Source organism: Athene cunicularia (genome assembly GCF_003259725.1).
Source record: "Athene cunicularia isolate RWA chromosome 6 unlocalized genomic scaffold, athCun1 chr6_part2, whole genome shotgun sequence".
Taxonomy (NCBI): Eukaryota; Metazoa; Chordata; class Aves; order Strigiformes; family Strigidae; genus Athene; species Athene cunicularia.
Window position 1 is genome coordinate 1,834,907 of NW_020799106.1, and position 19,743 is coordinate 1,854,649.

Sequence of the window (19,743 nt, forward strand, 5' to 3'; positions counted from 1 at the left end):
ATAAAAAATCAAAAGGAAGAAATCATTAGACATCTGAAGTCCTATCACTCAGGTCAGCTTGGATACTGAACGTTTCCATCCAGACTCAGCTACATGGAGTGAGCTGGTGCCAAGGACCACACATGAAGCATTTTCTGTTCAAAATTATTTTAAATATGAGAAAGCTTTTTCTAGTCTCTGTATGATTTACAAACTTGAAATTACTTAAAATTACCTGTTTGACCAGCCAAAAATAAACCTACCATGCTTCCCCTAGACCTCCTAGAGAAGTAGGACAGCTGATCCAGTGCAGCAACTGAGGAAGGGAACTCAATGTTCTTGTTCACCCTTAAATTGAGAACTGAATACAATGTTCATGCAACAGTCCACTCAATTAGTCATGAAATGAATCGGTGACTGTGGTGGGAATGGAGCCCAGGAATCATGGCCCTCTGCTCCAATGGCTGGATTGCACTGAATTTAAAAAAAGATCCTCTTTTTTGCGTAGAAAATTTAAGAAATAACATGGCAGTTTACCATAATGTTTAGCTTGAACTTTTTTTCCCTTTTCTTTCATCGAAGAGACAAAAATAAAATAAACAAAGGCTTTGCTAGGATAAAATTTGAAGTCCGGCATACCGCGAGAGTCAAGCTGATGTTTCTGTTAGAAAATCTTCATTTCACCCCTTCCTGGAAACATGAATTATGAACTCCATGGCTGGCAACCTTTTCCTGAAGAGAACACAGATCTCTGGGAGAATATATTCTCTCCTGCTCTGTGTGTGTGACTGCCATTAATGCTAATGGAGTCCTGAAAAGGCAAATATGCCCTTGTTTGTACAAATGGCTGCAAAGTAGATGTTGCAAAAACATGCTGGAAAAAAAACCCTCCATGACCCAGCACTGCAAGTCAAAAGAGAGACCTTACCAGCTGCGAGAAGTGGCCTGTTGTGATACAGTCATTAAGTATAATATGATTTAGAATGGACTGTTGAAAAAGATCAGATTTCCTTAAAGGTAAAATTACTTTCCACTTAGAGTACTTTCCATTGTGAGGCTTTTAAAGGACTCTGCACACACAAACTGCATCAGTATTTAGTGATGGCAAAGAACTGAGAGAGTGAATAGCTTGACCGGAGCTTGATTTCTCTCTTGAAGGGCAGGGCCTATTGCTGCCTGCTGAGGTGTGTAGGTGACTCAACTCTGAGGCCTTCCTACTCTAAGGAAGTCAATTTATTTTCTGGACAAGATAAATCAGATTAGAGATAACCTGTATGCTTCTGTGACAGTATCAAAGGCAGCCAATCAAGCTAATAATAGCAGCATTATTACAAGGCGCCTGATTCTCATCCATCACTAGAAAAAGATAATTAACGAAGAAGTTCTTTGGCTTATTCTAAGTCCATACCTAGATTACAAGGGTCAAATGCAAGGAAGGGATATATATGCTTAGAGCACTCTCACTGCCTGCCTTAGAAAGAAGAGATGAAATGTTGGTTAGTTAATTTATGATATGTGATTCTTCTGAAGTATGCTTCTTTCAGAACTGTATTCAACCTCTCTTTCTTGAGTTGCTGACGATCATTGGTGGCCAGGAGTCTGACAGTTGTCCTTAGAGTCCTTTAGAAAAAGGTTAGCAGAAAAGGTTTAGCAGAAAAGGTGCTAAACTTTTTTTTTTTTTTTTTATCCCCCTAGCACTTGAATTTTAGGGAGCCAGTAACTAGCTGGAACAGGCTAAGGGCCAGCAGAGTAGCCACAGAGCTGTCTCAGAAGATTCCTTGTCTGCCCACTTAGCTGTGCAGTGCCACCACGGTCACGTTCATGTGGTAGCCTGGAAATAGCATGAGTACAAATACTAAATGTCCCAGCTTTGTTTCATCTGGGGGCTTGCATAGTAAAAGTGGTATTTTTTCAGCCCTTTTATTCTGCTTGTTGTTTTGGTTTGGTTTTTGAATGTTGGAACTTTTCATGACAATACTGAAATGTTCTGGGGAGATCCTTTCTGAGCCCCGAGTGTCTTCAGTGAAGTTCTGCTGAATCTATCATTAATGATGAGGAGTGTCCATGTGAAACTAATCTCTGGTACGTGGCACTTATGCATTTAGTGCTGCTGAATTTGAGCTGTTAGTCAAAATGTTGATGACCTACCATGCACTGAAATGAGGCTGATGATGCGTAAAGTAGTGAAATGCTTATTTCAATACTTAGCTGATGATGCACTATTTATTTTAAGACTATTGAACTGTGTAGTTGTTACAAGGTTTTGAAAGGCAGTTATGAAATGTTCTGATTGTATATCTGCCACAGCTAAAGATGAATCTGAACTCTGGAGGCAAATACTGCTGGATTCTAGTGGTTCAATATCTTAAACTTGGTTTTGAATTGCTATACCTTAGACATATATGCCATTACACGGAGGCAGGTATCTAATTACAACAGAATATTCCATTATGAAGCATCCTGGCTTGGACTTCAAGATGTAAACTCTTGCAAAACTCTGTTTGGATAGGGATTTTGGACATAGACCTCATACAGTCACTGTTGGAAGTTTAAGTCAGACTTATTTATTATATTACAGAGGGAGTATTCACACCAACAAGATGAGGTTGTGGAATTATGGATAAGTATTTAGAATTTTCCTCCCCAACATCCTTGTGTTAGTGCTGCCTCATCCATTTAAACTACAGGCCTGAAATCTTCATATTTTTTCTTCCTCTGGAGGTAAATTCCTTTAAATTACATAGCATTTCAATGCAGAAAAACAAAATAAAGGATACTTTCTTGGAAGACATTAGGTTTTTAAGCTCTGGGTCTGTGACTATGAAACCTTTTCATAGTTTCTGTAGGACTCCACAGATCCCTTAGTGCAGAACTGATGTTTCCCCAGGGAATGCAAGGCTTCCCTGCAGGGCTTTCCTGGAGAAGTCACAGTGGAGTCGAGTGTGGCCGAACACTGGTGGGCCATAAACCTTTTACTGCATCTAGATCTGAGAGGCATATCAAAGCTTCTTTGTGTTTCCTAGGATCTGTTTGACCACTGTTATGGAAATTGCACTTCATAATCTCTTAAAGAACTTGTGTTGGTGCCTAAAGTACCTAAAAGCATAAGGTATTTTACTTGTTAAGCTGTGTATCATAAACAAGAGATCTACTTCAGGGAACTGGTTGAGTGATCTTGTTTTCTCTTTCCATTCGGTGAACTTGGTATGCCACATTGTCTGAAGGTATCAACAGAAACAAATGTCTCCCTATGCAACTGTGATTTAAACTTGTGAAAATAAAATGTGAGTGATGGCCACATTAGTACTGGTTTTCAGGAAGACTATTTTGTGAAACTGTTACAACTTGCAAATAAATAAGGGCTTTCTTTAAGCCACTTTACTATGATCACTCATATTTTGAAAATAAGATAGGCATTTTTCACTTCTTAGGATTGGAAGTAAGTGATTTAATTATCTTTTCATTCACCTCAGAGTGTTTGATCCACAGTTAATATTGCTTACACTAAAAGAGGAGAAGGACATGACTTGTGTATTAAAGGTCACTGAGATACAGAGGCCCATAATGAAACTGTCTTCGGGGGTGATTAAAGATGCCAAGCAATCATGGCTGTCAGCGCTGGTTGTGCTGCTGGATCCCTGCATCCTTTCTGTTCAGAGCAACTGATCAAAGGGGGAATTTACAGCAAAGTCACGTTTCTCAAGCCGAGAGGTCTAAGGGATGGCAGGTTCCAAAGTATAACGTGCAGGGGCTGAGGGAAAAGGATGTGTGGGAAGGAGGAGTGTTAACCAGATGGCTCTGCTTCACTGTTTTTGGGAGCCCTTGAAGGGAGTGAGGGAGAGATCAAGGCAGCGAGTTTCTGCCTGAGCTGAGTTGCAGCCAAAGGGAGCTCTGTGGGTGCTCTTCACCTCACTGGTTCAACTTGACAAGGCTCAAGGTATATCCTGTAAATAAACTCCCTTGTACTTTACTTTTCACCTTTCCAAGCACACTACTGATCAACACTCCGTATGGGATTCCTCTTTCTTTCTGGAGCTGTACAAGCCCCTATTTGTCCTTCCATTTGGATCAATTAAAAAAAAAATAATCCAGTTTTCATAATTGCTTAATTACAGGGCTCCTGTTCATTCGAAGTTCCAGGCAATGGGAACCACTCAGTATTTGACTCACTGATGTCTGTGTGCCCCTTGGTGACCTTTAGACCAATTTAATTAAAATACCTCTAGAGACCTGTCTCTCCAGGCTAAGCATGGATAGTATTGTCCTCTAGGGCCCCATTTAGGGAACTCTGTGTCTTTTTTAAGATAAAGCATATGGGGATTCTAGGCTACTGCAAGAGCACGAAGCAAAATATAGGAATGAAGAAATGTTGCATAACCTGTAACACTGCTCTAACAAACATACCACTAGTTACTACTGAAATACTCTGTGGTAAATGATGTAAGAGCAGCCTTTTAATCTAGCAAGCAAGAGGAGGGGAAAAAGAGAAAAAGATATTATTAGTAAGCATAAGCTGAATCATAACTATATATTCTCCAAAGAGGTGAAAACAACATCAATTTGTGCTTCCGCTTAAGGCAGATTTCAACATGAGGGTACAGTGATTATTTATTTGCTACATCTAGAGATAACCACCATTCATTTAAGTGGGGGCATTTAAGTAAATTACAGTCAATGTCTTTCAATTTTCATTTTAGAATTATTTGTGCCATCTGAAAGCATTTTAGTTCCTCATCTCAGCTCTTCTTGATATTATTCCTTGTTCCTCTGCTTGTTACTGTGTCATATTTCATAAACTAAGAGAGGTTGCTGTGATTCCTGACGACGTGGTTTACTGAATTGCCCTGATCTCCTGCTAAACTTGTCTGCCATTAGGTTAAGACTCTCTGAGTTTTGTAAGAACACTTCACTGACAGTGGATTGCCTAGAAAAACGATATGGTTTTCTTCATAAAGCATCTGTAGAACACAAATAAGAACTTCTCCATATCCACTCCAAAAAACACAGTCCATTCTTGATCTTCTGGGCAAATTCCAGCGTTTCCTGTAACCTGTGTCTCTGAGAGAAAGAACACCAGTTTCCTTTTTGGGTGCATCATTGACAACATTTGATATTGAAAGTTGTTTGGGTGCCCTTTCATGAAACAGCTATTTAAAAAAATTTTTTTTTTTTTTTTTGTTCTTGATGGTCTTTCTTAGACTGAGTCCAGGCTATAAGCAGCACATGCTGCTCTTTGTGTATCAAAACCGCTAAGTTATTTGAGAGAAATTGAAAAGTTTTGACAATACTTATCTTAACACTTGACAATACCTGTCTTAACACTAAGAACTGTGTTAAGCTTAACATGGGGACCTCATTTTTGGTAGAAATGCAGCAATTTCTACTGTTTATCTAACCTCCAAGAGGGAAGCAAATCTTGTATTCTGGGATGGAAAGCATTATAATCCTGTTGGTTCAGTCATCAGGCTGCTTTGTCGTGGCACTGTAGAGAAATAGCAACGACGACAGCTGCTGTCCCGGGCAGCTGATGCTTCCAGTTATCTGACAGGCTGTGATGGAGGACCACAATGAAGAACTGTGGCAAGGCAGGGGTGGAAGACTGAGGGAACAGCAGAGACTGCAGTCGAGGTGAAAGCAATTGAAAGTGGAAACAGAAATCATATGTTGATATCCTCAAGAAACTGTCAAAGTATAAATGGTCCCTGACAGTCCTTAGCTATTTCTTCCTGTGTTTTACTTGCCCTGTGAACAGCTTAGTGTTTACAGTTCCTCTTGGAGTCAGTAGTCCTAATTAGACCTTTAGCCAGTAATACAACACCGTACAACTTTATGCTGATATGAATACACAGTGACCCATTTCAAAAAAATCAATCACGATTTCATTAATTGCATTAAAACCAGCTGTTTATGCTCAAAGAGAAATTAAGCTCTGGATGTTGGACCACTTGATGACTTAATGATGTATAGAAGTCAACAACAACTCAAACTTACTGCAGCTGATACACTCCAAAATTAACCTTCATTATTGAGTGGTTTATTTTCATGGATAATATGTAAGAAAAATGCATCCTTTAGGTACTGAAAAATGTAATGCAGATATATCCAATTCTAAATCTCTGCTTTAAGAAAGTTTTTATGCCTGTGTTTTTGCTTAGTTTTTTGTTTTTTGTTTTTTTTTTTCTTTAGAGTAAAAGAGTAGTTGCGTTTCACCTGTAGTAGTTTTAGATCTCTGTGAGCTTCTCTCATGAGACACCTTCTCTCGTGGAGATCAAAGAACCAAATCACTTCTATTGCATTTGTAGATCATTGCAATATGTAATTTTGTGTGTGTTATGCTGTTGGAGTGACTGATTGAAATCAATTACATAAAAGTGTAAATTGCTTTTTAAATAGCTTAGGATAAGAAGACAGGAGATACACTATCCAGGATATATATCCAAACTGCTTCTTGATGTTTAATGGCTCAAGTTCTCATAACCAAAGGCTTCAGTATTACATGTTGTAGCACTATTAACACTGCTCAACTGCAGCTCCTCAAGTCAGAAATCCTATACGTTAAAAAGAAACCAACAGATGGCATTTTATAAACCCCATGTTTCATTGTCCTATAAATAGAGATTATCAAATGCATAATGAGTACCCGGCAAGAATAATATTTCTTTCCCGTTAACTACTTTATTAATCATAAGCAAGCAACTCATATCTTTTTTGTCTCTTGCTGGTAATTCAGTTTGGTGTTGTTATCGTAAGGCTGTGCTCATCTGGGAGTTAACATTTCAAGTTAGACACCGAGAACACAAGTGGCACCCACTTTTTTTTTTGTCTTCTGCTAATCATATTCTTATAATGTGCATATACTGGCATTATGATTATACTGTAGTTTACAATAAGGATGTATTTCAAGCGGTTGGAAATCAGATTTTCTTTTTCTAGAAGGGAGGGTGGTAACTGGCAATTAGGTTTAACGTAAGTCCTAGTTGAAAGGAGGTGAAAGAAATTGCTTTTAAAATAATAATAATGCCAGGTAGACAGAGATTGCTTATGGATGGTGTAACCAGCTGTGCAGGAGAAATGTCAAAAGATGGTTATGAGAGCATTTGGAATGTAGAAAAATCAATCTACAAGGGTGTTACATAAAAACCGTACATTTTATTATGATGTTGCCTTAAGACTATTATCCTGTATCCTGTCATTATGAGATTCTTTCTGTTGTAAAGTTACTCTACCTTCTCTCATATAACTCTCTTAATGTTATTTATTGTCTTCCATAGAAGGCAAGAATGTGCTGCTTTTAGTCACGTAAGAAGTAATGAACTAAACCGTCTTGTTAAAGGAAAATAGATCAGGAAATCAGAGGTGTGCTTTGAAACAGGGAAGGTATTAAAGAGGAAAGAACCCTTATTATTTGGTCCATCTGCTTTCTTTGTGCATTCGAAGTCCTGTCAGCTTATTTAAGGCCTTGTGGATGCCACATCCATGTAAAGTTTTTGGTTTTGCATCAGCAGTTCCTGCTGATTCCTTGGCAAGGATTCACCTCTCCCCAGATAACAGGTCACCTGAGACTTCCTCGGCTCTCAGGAAGGAAGATGGTTCCTACCACCATTTATTTTGGTTTGTGGTAGTTTGGAGTTGATTTTTACACATAAGGAGTGCTACTGATTTTGGATGTTGCTGTATTTTAATTCCAGAAAATACTTATTTTTATAAGGAAAATTTCTTGCAAACAAAGGGAAGCTTTGTTCTTTTGTGAATAGTTTTGCACTGTTTGTCAGCAGATAATGTCATGAAAGGAATAAAAATGCCTCTTTGTCTTAATGAGGAGTGAGACAGTAGCCTGATAATACTTTCATTAATAGCTATTTGTTTATTAGTTAAGATGCATAAAGAATGATTATAGAACTGGGATTTGGACCTATGGCTGTGAATGGCTGGTTATGGGTGGAACTTGAGTTGGTTACAGATCTGGTACAGATTTTGTGATGCAGCCACTCTGCTGCAACAGGCTGGCCCGGAGAGCTGTGTTGGCTTCTCTGGAACCCTCCTTAGAGCCAGAGGCTGTGCTGTGGCTGTGGAGGAGTACTTTGTTAATCCAACTGGGGTGGTGGTGAGAAGAAAAACCAGCCCAAAGCCCAGGGTTAAAGCTATCCCTGGGATGAGCCCTACATACTCAGTACTTTTGCAGTCAACCAGTTTGTTGCCCTTGTCTGTGAGGGTGATTATTAATTCATAAACAAGGGATTGATTTTTATTTTCCTGTTGTCTTTTTAGACCAGTGAGATATAGAAGACTGGATTCTGTTCTAACCTACACATCATTATTGTCGCACTAGAGGAAGACACACTTTTTGCAAGAGTATTCTTGATGAACTTTTCACTGGTGGGAAAACGGAAAAGAAATGGAGAGATAAAAATTTGAGCTACTGCTAAGATGTCAGCCTGGAGAAATTTAATGCATTTCAAACTGGCCAGGATTTTCTGGCTACTGTGTAAGCCGGAGACCAAGAAATAAGGCATTAGAAAGGTAAGCTCTTAATTTTTATATCTTGTTCCTAAAGGGAGACCTCTATATTTTTATTTTCTGCCTAGTTTTGTAAAAAGTGGGAAAGGCTTGGGTGATTGAAGTGTATGTGTGTATTTCAGTCACTTTCCCACCTCTTCTTCAGTAATTTAAAATATAAAAAACCTTGGCAAAAAACCCCAAAATAAACCAATAAAAAAGCCAACCAAAACCCATGGAATTTTCCATGACAATGGACATGCGGGTAGAGAAAAGAAGCCACAATGATTAATCCTGCTGAGAGAAGGCTACACTGTTAGTTTATAAAAGTCTTGCAGAGTTCTGCTGTGTACAGAACCACATATTGCGTTAGCGGGTCTGTGGACAGACCATCTCAAGAGGAAATGTAAACGCTTCCACGAATTAGTAGATTTTGAGGACTAAGCAGTAAAGCTGAAAAGCCACTGTTAAAGATCATCTTTTGGTTCCTGTGAAAGAAGACTTAACGCTGTGCAGCAGCATGTGATAACAGTGAGGGTAAGTGGGAAGCGGCATGACCGTGAAGTCCAGTAAGCACAGCCTCACTGGTCAAGAACAGGGAGATACCACCCCAGTGTTAGGGAACTTCTCTTGGCTTGAACTTGAGGTCAGACCTGCTGCTGGCCATTTGACTTTGTTTCCTCAGCTATATTTTATTGTCTCTTGAAATCTGAAACAGTATACTGAGCAGTTGCCTGTGCTCCTTGCCAGCGTGGTTTATGAACTACATACAGGCTAGTGCTGGCTGTGGCCTTGTGTGGAAAGGGAGCTGGCTCTTCCTTTAAATCCTCTCCATACAGCGTTAATCCAAAGCAATTCATTCTTTTTCCTGTGAGCTAGAAAGCTTATTCTTCTTGTGAGCTGATTTGGTTATCTGTTGCTGTATTAATTTAGCGATCTGATCCTTTGAACCTATTGATTTAACTGTAACTGTTCACTCAGTTTTATTCATTGCATTATTCCGTCTTTAATTAGTTTAGTTAAACTGTACAGTGAATCAGCTTAGTACAACTATGGTTATTTAGATGTTTTTTCTCTTGTTCAGCCTTGAAATGAAATCCATAAATGCACAGACAGATTTATTCCACTACATTGCAACAAGATGAGCTCAAGCTTACAGAAACCAGCAGATGAGAAATTTGCTTGCCTCTTGGTTTTGTTTCCTCACCAGTGTTCAAGAGTCCCTTTTAGTCTCAGACAGTATCCTGAATCTGTTTCTCCTCTATAAGCAGTATGAAGTTTGATTGCTTGCTAATGGAAAATCGTTGCCACCTTCATCAATAGAAGGGTGTTTTCATCCTCTGCACATAAAATCACAGGATTCACTCCTAACTACAGATGGTGAGAACTTTTGCTTCGGCATTTAGAAGTCCAAATAGAAGAAATCATTCACAGTGTTTTTAAAATGCATCCTCTCAGGTTAGATTGGCCAAAGCACAATAAAATACAGTGGCAACCACTGACGGAGCTGAACAGACAGGCTAGTGCCACTGGAAGTGAGAGAAGCTGTGGGTTTGTGCCTGTGTACCAGGTTAGCAGGTGTCACGCAGGAACCACTCGCCCAGCTTAACCTCAGCAGGGAGCAGGGTGGACTGCACGTTCCATCTCTTTAACACTGTTAGGCAGATTCCTAGCGTTGCTCTCCAGCCAGTGGCAGCTGGCCCTGGGGCTGGCTAACACAGCCAGGGTGTGTATTCACATAATGGAAACTTCTGAGTTGATGATTTTTGCTAGTAATGATCTAGATAAACGTAATGTGAGTGCATGACTGGATGATGATCTGTGGCTTTGAAGGACCTGATAGATTTTATTTCTTTTCGTGTGGTTTTGGAGTCAGGCAGTGATGTGGGTGGGCAGGCAAAAAGAAAAGGAACGATGTCACTGATGGAGGGCTTTAGCTTCTGGGGCGAGAAATGCTGCTGCTGAAAACAATACTGAGCTGAGATTATAATGCAAAGTTACTCTGCCCAGATTATTACACAAAATCTATGCATCCATATCCACTTTCAATTTGAACAGGGAAGAGGAAAATTCTGTTACTAACATTTATCCGGCACTGCCGAAAATTTGTTGAACTGCGTGTTTTGGGCATGTTGGGGTGAAAAGAAAAACACACACGAGAAAGAATGTCTGTTAAATCAAGTACTGCACCTAATAATTACATATGCTTGTGAGGTTTTAAGAAAACAAGGTTGTGAGGTTTGTTTTTTTAAACGCATGAGAAGATATAACTGTGAATTGAGAAAATGTACCGAGAAGCATGGTTTTGCAGGGGTATGTTTTGTTATAATTGTTTCTTACTGTAATAGCATTTCTTTTCAGTGTAGAACTAGGGGGAGGTAGAAGTTCACTAAAAGGTGTCTGTAATGTATTCATTAAGAGGCTTCTTTTATGTGTACAATGCAAAGCTGGTTCATAGCTAGTTTGCAGTAAAAGGAACTTCTGAGCTTTCAAAAGAAATCCAAGCAGGTGGTAACAGAGCAGCAGGAGAAGATGGGGTGGCTGAAGCAAAACTGTCCAGCAGCCCTCCAGGGTGTATTCGTGAGAGTGGTGTATTAGGAGAGCAATTGCATTCCTCTGGGTGGGGTAAGGCTGTGAAGGACCATGGCAGTGACATGAGGGACCTGTGGAGAAGTGACAGTTTCACTGTGGTGATTCTAGGTCAGTCTGATTTTCTTCTATTATTGTATGGAAGTTTTGGGTTTTGCCCCGTGCTGAGGGGAGGGCAAGTCACTCGTGTGGACTGTTCCTAAATAAAATGCAGAAGGTTTTCAGGATTTGGGAGGGCTGTGGCACTTGCTTCTGATCCCCCTGTGCCCCTCTCTGTAAGCCCTGTTAATTCAGTTGACACAGATGAAGGTGGTGGAGCAGTTATGGCTTTTATTCATTTCTTCAGACCGTTTTGCTCTTAATTAAGGGGAAATCCATGAATGCAGGTTGGAAATAAAGGCTTGGAGTAATCAATAGGGCTTAAGGGTGGCAAATGCTGCTATGTCACCTATCTCTCCTAAATGTGTTTTACTTAGTAAATTATAGGAACTACGTGGAGTGATTGAATAACAGATTCATCTTCAGGTAATGTTTCTACTGGATTTCTTTGGACCTTGACTGTAAATCTGCCCCTTGAGAGGGAAACCTCTCTTACTTGATAAGCCTAAGTCAGGTGATGGAGTCAAAGCTCTCTGAGGAAAGTAAAATACAATTTGTCCGTAATGGTAAACCTATCAAAAGCATAAGTGAGTAATAACAGCTTAGAGGTAAAGCTCCAAACAAGGCTCAGAAACAGAATCTTTCTTTATTGTAACACACAACATAAAGGTCACTGTGTACTTCAGGATTTTATATTCCTGAAGTTTGTAAATCCTGAGAGTGAAACAAGGAGTTTGTGGTAAGAAGAATAAAGACTGGCTATTCTTGTGTTTTCTCCACCTACTGTGTGAGGAAAAGGGTGTTTAGCTACCTGAGTCACAGGTGTTGTGGATCTGCAGCTAGATCAGCACAGGTGAAGGCACTGATGCTCTCAACAGCCTTCCTGGCAGGAAGAAACCAAAAGTGGAGAAGTACGGTCCTTGCACGTTACTGCAAGAAACCCACTTTGCAAATTGGGATTAAGCTGGCAAAGCAGTAAGATAACTAGGAGATTTTTACCAACTTGGGAGCAATTGAGGATATGAGAAGAAAAGCCCAATCTGCATAGAAACCTTGGAGAGGTATTTAAAAGTTATTTTTGGAATGGAGTAAGCAGCACCCCAGGGAAACCGGTCAAGTAATGATATGGTGGTGATTAATCTGGAGGATTGCTTGGGAGCATGAAAACTAATGATTTTATACCCTCAAGTATGTCATTTAAAATGTAGGTGCGAAGGGTATGCTTTGGGTTCAAGGTTGATTTTTTTTTTGTTTGTTTTTTCCCTTCATTTCCCCCCCCCTGCCCTGTATAATTTATTTAATGTAAAGTGCTCTTCCAAGAGTGGTTTTCTTGTTTGCTTGTAGACTCTTGCATGACTCAGACCAATATCTGAAGAATCTGCCTATGTTTCCAGGGAGCAGAAATTCCTACCTAAGTATACTCTAAAAGGTCAAATTTGATTTAATAAATTTATCTCAGGAAAACAAGCATCTTTCTTAGCTAGTAGGAGAAAAAAAAAGATTTTGCATTTTAAAAAAATCTAAAGCATATTATAGTTGTGTAAGTGTGAAATACTAAAAGCTCATATTACTGAAACCATACTGGTGTAAATCCTCAATACGTGTGGAAGTCAGTAGCATCACTCGTAATTCTATTATATAGTCTCTGTAAAGAAAGGAGAGCTGCTGGGAAATGCAATTCAAATTTGGTCTTAAAGTACTTATCTAAGGGCTGTATCCTGCCAGCGTTTTCAAAATAAGAGTTGTAATCAATGCCATTGCTTAAAAATCAATGTTGCCTAGTATAGTCATGTGTGATAGCACGGCACTGCAGCAAACGAAGCTATTTCAACTGCAGACTTGAATTCAGCTGGGTAGCATAATATACTGCTGTCTAATGCAGCACAGTTTAGACTGGAAGCACACTAGAGTGTATTTAATGATATTATGAAGATATCAGAGAACTTGAGAGCTTTAGAGACTGTTGGTTGGTGAAGTTTCACAAGGGTGTTGTGACAGGGACTGTGACTCCTGCAGTGCTAGATGCTTAGTGTGGCGCCTGTTTTTTATCCTTCCTGCCCTTTGCATAAACCCTTTACTGCAATATCTCTGAGTTGTCAAAAGGCCAGAAAAAAAAAGTTTGGGCCTCTTTATATTCTTCCTCTCAGAACTGGTGAGTCAGGTGTGCGGAGTAATAGTTTTAAGTTAATTTCTAATAGGGATCAATGAAAAGAGGTAATTCTTTCCAGTGGTTACAAGTGTTGTGTACTAGGAACTGAAATGTTGTGGAGCTCTTAAACTAATTTGTGTTTATTCTCTGACTCAAACATATATACTATGGCAATAACACCCAAACGGTGCTATGTGGAATGTATCTAAGCCATGCAGTCCTGGGTTGCCTACTTCCACGGGCCACATTATAAGGACTACCACAAACTTACCTATGATTTGCGTTTATGTTAGCTGAGGCTGTGTAAAGGGGAAGGGATGGGTGGTGAAGGGATGAGGCACCTCTGAGATGTGGCTTATCTGATTTAAACCATTGGGGAGGCTGTGAATGCCTGGGTGTGTCCAGAGGCAGGAGTATTCATGGTAAGAGCTATTTTTCAGGGAGCAGCATAAAATGTCCACAGAAAATCAGCCTGACACGAACAAACTTCTTGACACAGGGAAACCTGGGTTAGAAAGCTACTACACTGTTCCTAGGCACAAACACTCTCGACAGCCTAGAAGTAGGAAGGAAGCGATGTGCTTTTTTTCTTTTCTCTCCCTTTCTCACCAGGCCATATGGAAATATTTCAAGGTGGTTTGGCTTTTTTCCTCTCTTTCTCAAAAGAGGTGTATATTCTTCCCCTGCTCCTTCCCCAACACCTAGTCATCAAGACACCCCTTTCTCAGGTGGGAGACCTACTTTAGGTGCCTACTCTAGCAGAATTGAAGTGACTTGTCTGTAACTAAGAGGTGACTATAACCAACTTGTAGTTCTCAGGGGGCTCGTCTCCAGCACTTTTCCCCTCCGTCTCAATATAAGGTGCTGTCCTCTGCCCCACTCCCCTCATCCATCTCTCCAGATAAAAAATCAAAAGGAAGAAATCATTAGACATCTGAAGTCCTATCACTCAGGTCAGCTTGGATACTGAACGTTTCCATCCAGACTCAGCTACATGGAGTGAGCTGGTGCCAAGGACCACACATGAAGCATTTTCTGTTCAAAATTATTTTAAATATGAGAAAGCTTTTTCTAGTCTCTGTATGATTTACAAACTTGAAATTACTTAAAATTACCTGTTTGACCAGCCAAAAATAAACCTACCATGCTTCCCCTAGACCTCCTAGAGAAGTAGGACAGCTGATCCAGTGCAGCAACTGAGGAAGGGAACTCAATGTTCTTGTTCACCCTTAAATTGAGAACTGAATACAATGTTCATGCAACAGTCCACTCAATTAGTCATGAAATGAATCGGTGACTGTGGTGGGAATGGAGCCCAGGAATCATGGCCCTCTGCTCCAATGGCTGGATTGCACTGAATTTAAAAAAAGATCCTCTTTTTTGCGTAGAAAATTTAAGAAATAACATGGCAGTTTACCATAATGTTTAGCTTGAACTTTTTTTCCCTTTTCTTTCATCGAAGAGACAAAAATAAAATAAACAAAGGCTTTGCTAGGATAAAATTTGAAGTCCGGCATACCGCGAGAGTCAAGCTGATGTTTCTGTTAGAAAATCTTCATTTCACCCCTTCCTGGAAACATGAATTATGAACTCCATGGCTGGCAACCTTTTCCTGAAGAGAACACAGATCTCTGGGAGAATATATTCTCTCCTGCTCTGTGTGTGTGACTGCCATTAATGCTAATGGAGTCCTGAAAAGGCAAATATGCCCTTGTTTGTACAAATGGCTGCAAAGTAGATGTTGCAAAAACATGCTGGAAAAAAAACCCTCCATGACCCAGCACTGCAAGTCAAAAGAGAGACCTTACCAGCTGCGAGAAGTGGCCTGTTGTGATACAGTCATTAAGTATAATATGATTTAGAATGGACTGTTGAAAAAGATCAGATTTCCTTAAAGGTAAAATTACTTTCCACTTAGAGTACTTTCCATTGTGAGGCTTTTAAAGGACTCTGCACACACAAACTGCATCAGTATTTAGTGATGGCAAAGAACTGAGTGAGTGTAATTGAAAAGGTCCCTTTTCTTTGCCTGAGATGCAGCAAAGTGCAGTGTTCAAGTTCCTGGCTTGTAGCAAAATCTTTCTGCTTACATCATTTCTCAGTGGAGTTTGCAGTGATGTAGGAACAAACACGAGATCAGTTACTGTGTCTTGGCTGAAGGGCAGAAGTTTTGCAGCAGCATCTACTCTACTGGTTTTGTTACTGTCTAGATGGGTAAAATGAGAAGTAGCAAGACTATGACTTTTCTAGAGTCTTCAGCCAACTCAAGTTGTAGGATAACTCGTAGTAACTTGCTTTTTCCTCTGGCTGACATACCCACCCTGCAGTTTCAGTCAATTCTAACAAAGCAAAGATATGTTCTAACTTGTAACCAGCTGGACAATGGATGCAGATATAATTTCTACCTTCCCGTCTGTCTTGACATCTGGGAGCAGGACTTCCCCCCGAGGGGATTTTATCTGTTTGGTGGAGAATCTTGTAAATTTTTCCCTGCCTCAGATGAGTGCCAGTGAAGTTATTTCAGAGATTATCTTGATATGGCTGCTATTAAATGATGAATAATTGGACAAATATTTTTACTTGGGGAGCTCACATCCTTATGTATCTGTACTTGCAACAAAGATAGCAACCATACCACCTGTGTGTTAGAGCTCTCCATAAAATACATATTGGCAATATTAAAATGTCGTAAATAAACAGATTCCTTCTGAGTTTCTTCTGAATCAAATTGTTTATTAAACAGAAATGCCAAGATAGAGATTAAGTTTACCAACACTGATACAACTTGCCTTAGACTAAATTAAGAGTGCATTTATGCAACTATGAAAATGTGGGAGGCTGGAAAAGCCTATATAGGCCCTCATCTTTTGTAAAGAAAATGCCTGATAAAGAAAAATAGGGCATGAAAAGGCACAGTTGGAAGAGAGGAGTAGGGAAGTAAATATGAATCTTATCAAGATGCAACAGATATTGAACTGATGGAATTAAGCAAACATAAGTATGAATTAAATCAAATCTAGGCTGTGTGTACTCTGCTGAATTAAACTGGGCAAAAACCTGGAAATAATAGTGCTTTGTCTTCTTTATGGCATCTTAAAAGGCATGTCAAGCCAAATAAAGCGTTGACTGTAGCAAAGTTTCAGATTGTGAGTAGGCACGCAGCAAATTAATCAAGAACGAAACTGTCCTGCAAAGAACTCTGTGATCCAGCATCCTCTTCTTGCAGAGAGACTCTAGCACACTTACTCCTGGAAGATTATCATACTGTGCTATCAAACATGAGAAGAGAAAAGAAGTTTTCAACAAGCTAAAGGAAGGTTCAATAAAGCTACTGAAACCTCGGGCTGTCACCACAGGAGAATGACAGTTGAATAACTTTTTAAACATAAACGTCTACAAAGTTAAGAATGTGGAGTAGGTTTGAGTTTTTGCATTACTATTTCCAAACTGGAGCCAAGCTGTTAAATTTCTTGTTCTAAAATGCAATGAAACTTGACTTCTGTTGTGTGTTAACTGTAGACGTCTTGGCTGTTGGAGAAGGAGGGAGAGTGTTACCATGTTGTGTACTAGAATCTTTTTGATTTTTTTGGTTTCCATTCTTCCAACTCCATCGACTGAGCAGCTAACAGTTGGAGATACTAGCTGCATCTGTATACTTGTATAACCAATAGTGAGGAGTTCCATCCACTTTTAGAGGGTATAATAATCACTGCTGCATGTACACACATGGATATATACACACATATTTTAGGGACTAGCTTTTGCCTTAGTTAGGTGTAAATGCATGGGCTGTTACGGATTTGTGCTGTCAGGGGGACTAGACAATCACCACCACCTTCCTCCCCCTGCTAGAGAGAAAATGCGAGGGGTAGCTTTGGAGAAGATTATAACCCCTGTCTAAACTACCCAGACTACGAGTCTTTTATCTTCTTCCCCTTCCCAAACAGGAATGATAATTTCCCTCCAATGCTTCTCACGCTTTACAGTGCATTTAACATTGTCCCAGTTTTAATGTGGGGAGGCCTCAGCTTAGCTATGATAAATGGGTGGAAGTTAGGAGAAGGCAGGAGGAATGCTGAATCTTAAAACACTCCATTTATTCTGAGCATAGACTACGATATTACAAAAGTCTCAATGTTCTGGTCTTGCAGAGCTCCTGCTTATGAAGCAGCTTTGTAAATGCTCAGTAAACGTGAGGGGCTTTCCAGATCCAGGCATATCCTGCAGCCGTAGTTCTGGTGACATCTTTCAAAATGTGCCTCATTCTTCTTGTGGCAGTGCAGAGGGACAGCGCTGGGTGCAGGGCTGGAAGCGTGGCACTGCACAAGCCTTTCAGCTCACCTTTCTAGGATATATTCTGTGTTTCTAATTGCAATGTAGTTTTTGGAGCCTTACTCGAGCCATTCTCTTGTAGCAAAATGTGTTCGGTACAGGCTTCATACCATGTTTCTGACAACAGAAATAAGCACAGCAATAGCTCATGATAGGTTAGCTTAAAATCACCACGGTGGTTTGCAAAGGTAATAGAGCTGTTAGAGATTTGCGTAGAATTCCATCTGTTGCCACGGAGCTGAACTTTGAATAGTGGCCATCACTTGAGTTGGGTATTTGCCTTTCATGTTTCTAATGAGATGTCATTTTTCCATCGGTACTCTAAATCCAGTGGTACCTTATGTAATAATGTGTAATGAGTTGTCCCCTACACGGTGATGATGGAATATCACGCTGACTTACAACATTCTTCATATGCAAAATGTTGGCAAATGGATTAGCCTTTTAGTGCCTACGGCTGCATCTAAACAGTGTACACCCACCACAAAGGGTCAGCGCTCTTCCGATTGCGAGTGATGAATGGCAGAACTGAAATGAGCTCTCTCATTTATACTGGGCTTAGAATGCAACATCGATAGCTTTTTTGGAAGGAGGGAAATAATAGGGGAAGCAGTAAGTGTTATGGAAAATGTGATCCAAGCCAAAGTTGTGGGGGAAGAAAAAAAAAAAGAGTGGAGGGGGAAGAGAAAGAAAATGTAGGTAACGGGGAAAAAAAGATAATGCAGCCTGACTTAAGTCAAGTTTCAAACCAGACACAATGAAGTTTTGATGCTGCAACTCTCCATCTTGCAGCGATGCTATTGAAGTTCCAGTTCTTCTCTTGGGTGTGGTGGACCCCTTTAGGTCTCATTGTACTTTGCATGTTACGAATCAGGTTTTATGGCATTTGAGATTTCTTCTAGGCATCTTCCTCATTTGTGTTGTCCTCTGGCTGTGACAAACAGCCTTCTGCCCTTTTCTGGGGCCTGTTGCAGTTGGTCTGCTTTCTAGTATTCAGGGCCTCTGCCGTTTTTTTTCCCCCTCGTCTTACCTGGGACTGGGATCCTTTTCTGCATGCAGAGTGTCTACTCATGGATTTCACAGGAAATTTTTGTAACTTGTCCAATTCATTGGGTTTGGGTTTTTAATATTTCATATGATGATTTTGCTATTACTAAAATAGCAGCCAGAAGCATCCCAGCTGAGGTCAAGACCTCACTGTACAAACTTGGGAGCAGGCTTGCCTCTTAGTGTTTGGAGTCTAACTGACTAGTGTTCGGGTGTCTGCATAAATCGCGGGGTTAATGGCTGCGTAGTTCTACAGCTTTCAGGCTAGGATGCCAAAGCACTTTTCAAACACGAATAAATTTAACCTCCTTTCCTCTATGGTAGTCAGAGATTGGTTCTGTGGTAACACTTCCTCCCTCTCTGATTCCCACACATGTACTTGTTACTGACATATATATGCCTGTGGTCAATATAGGTGCTTAACTTTTTAAAGAGCCTGTGTAAGTCACTAAGTGCATATTGATTTGAAGCAGATGTAAATTAGAATTAATTTTGACTTGCTAACGTAGTCAAATAAGGAACATTTCTATTGATCTCTGTCCCAGAAGCCAATTATCAGGATTAAGTGTTTTTATTACATGAAATACAGCTTATAGTAGATATCATTCTGCATGGATCAGTGTGAAATTGCGTATTGAAGACAAGGACTGTAAGCAAAAGTAGTTAACAAGTGATTTATTTTTAAAAAGTGTATCTTGTTTTATTTACCCCCCGCTCTCCCCCGTTCGAGAGCTGTGCTTGTAACTCCCGCTGAACAGGAGGCTGTTGACGCATGTGGATCAACAGGGATTCTTGTTCCCATCATTTCCATTCCGGCTTCCTTCCCATTTGCTCTGCTCCATCTCTACGGCTCCCTCCCCCCTCTGCCTCCCCAGCCATTGTAAAGCTCATCTCTATTTCCTACTCCTCAGCATTAAGCAGTTTTGCCCATACTGTGCTTTGCATGAGAAAAAATGGTTTCTGTGTTAAATAACTCCATGGCGGCCGCCTCTCCTGCCGGCAAGCAGCGCTCGGTGTGTGCCGGGGCGCCGGCAGACCGCGAACTGCGGAGC

At 40.2% G+C, this 19,743-nt stretch overlaps 1 protein-coding gene across 1 annotated transcript in view; it reads left to right on the forward strand.

Moving 5' to 3' along the window:
* GRID1 (glutamate ionotropic receptor delta type subunit 1) overlaps window positions 1–19,743 on the forward strand; it is a 537,830-nt gene that overhangs the window by 41,839 nt on the left and 476,248 nt on the right. Inside the window, exon 2 of the mRNA XM_026851878.1 lies at window positions 8,248–8,499. The gene's annotated coding sequence lies outside the window, so the exon portion shown is untranslated. The remainder of the gene's footprint in view (window positions 1–8,247; window positions 8,500–19,743) is intronic.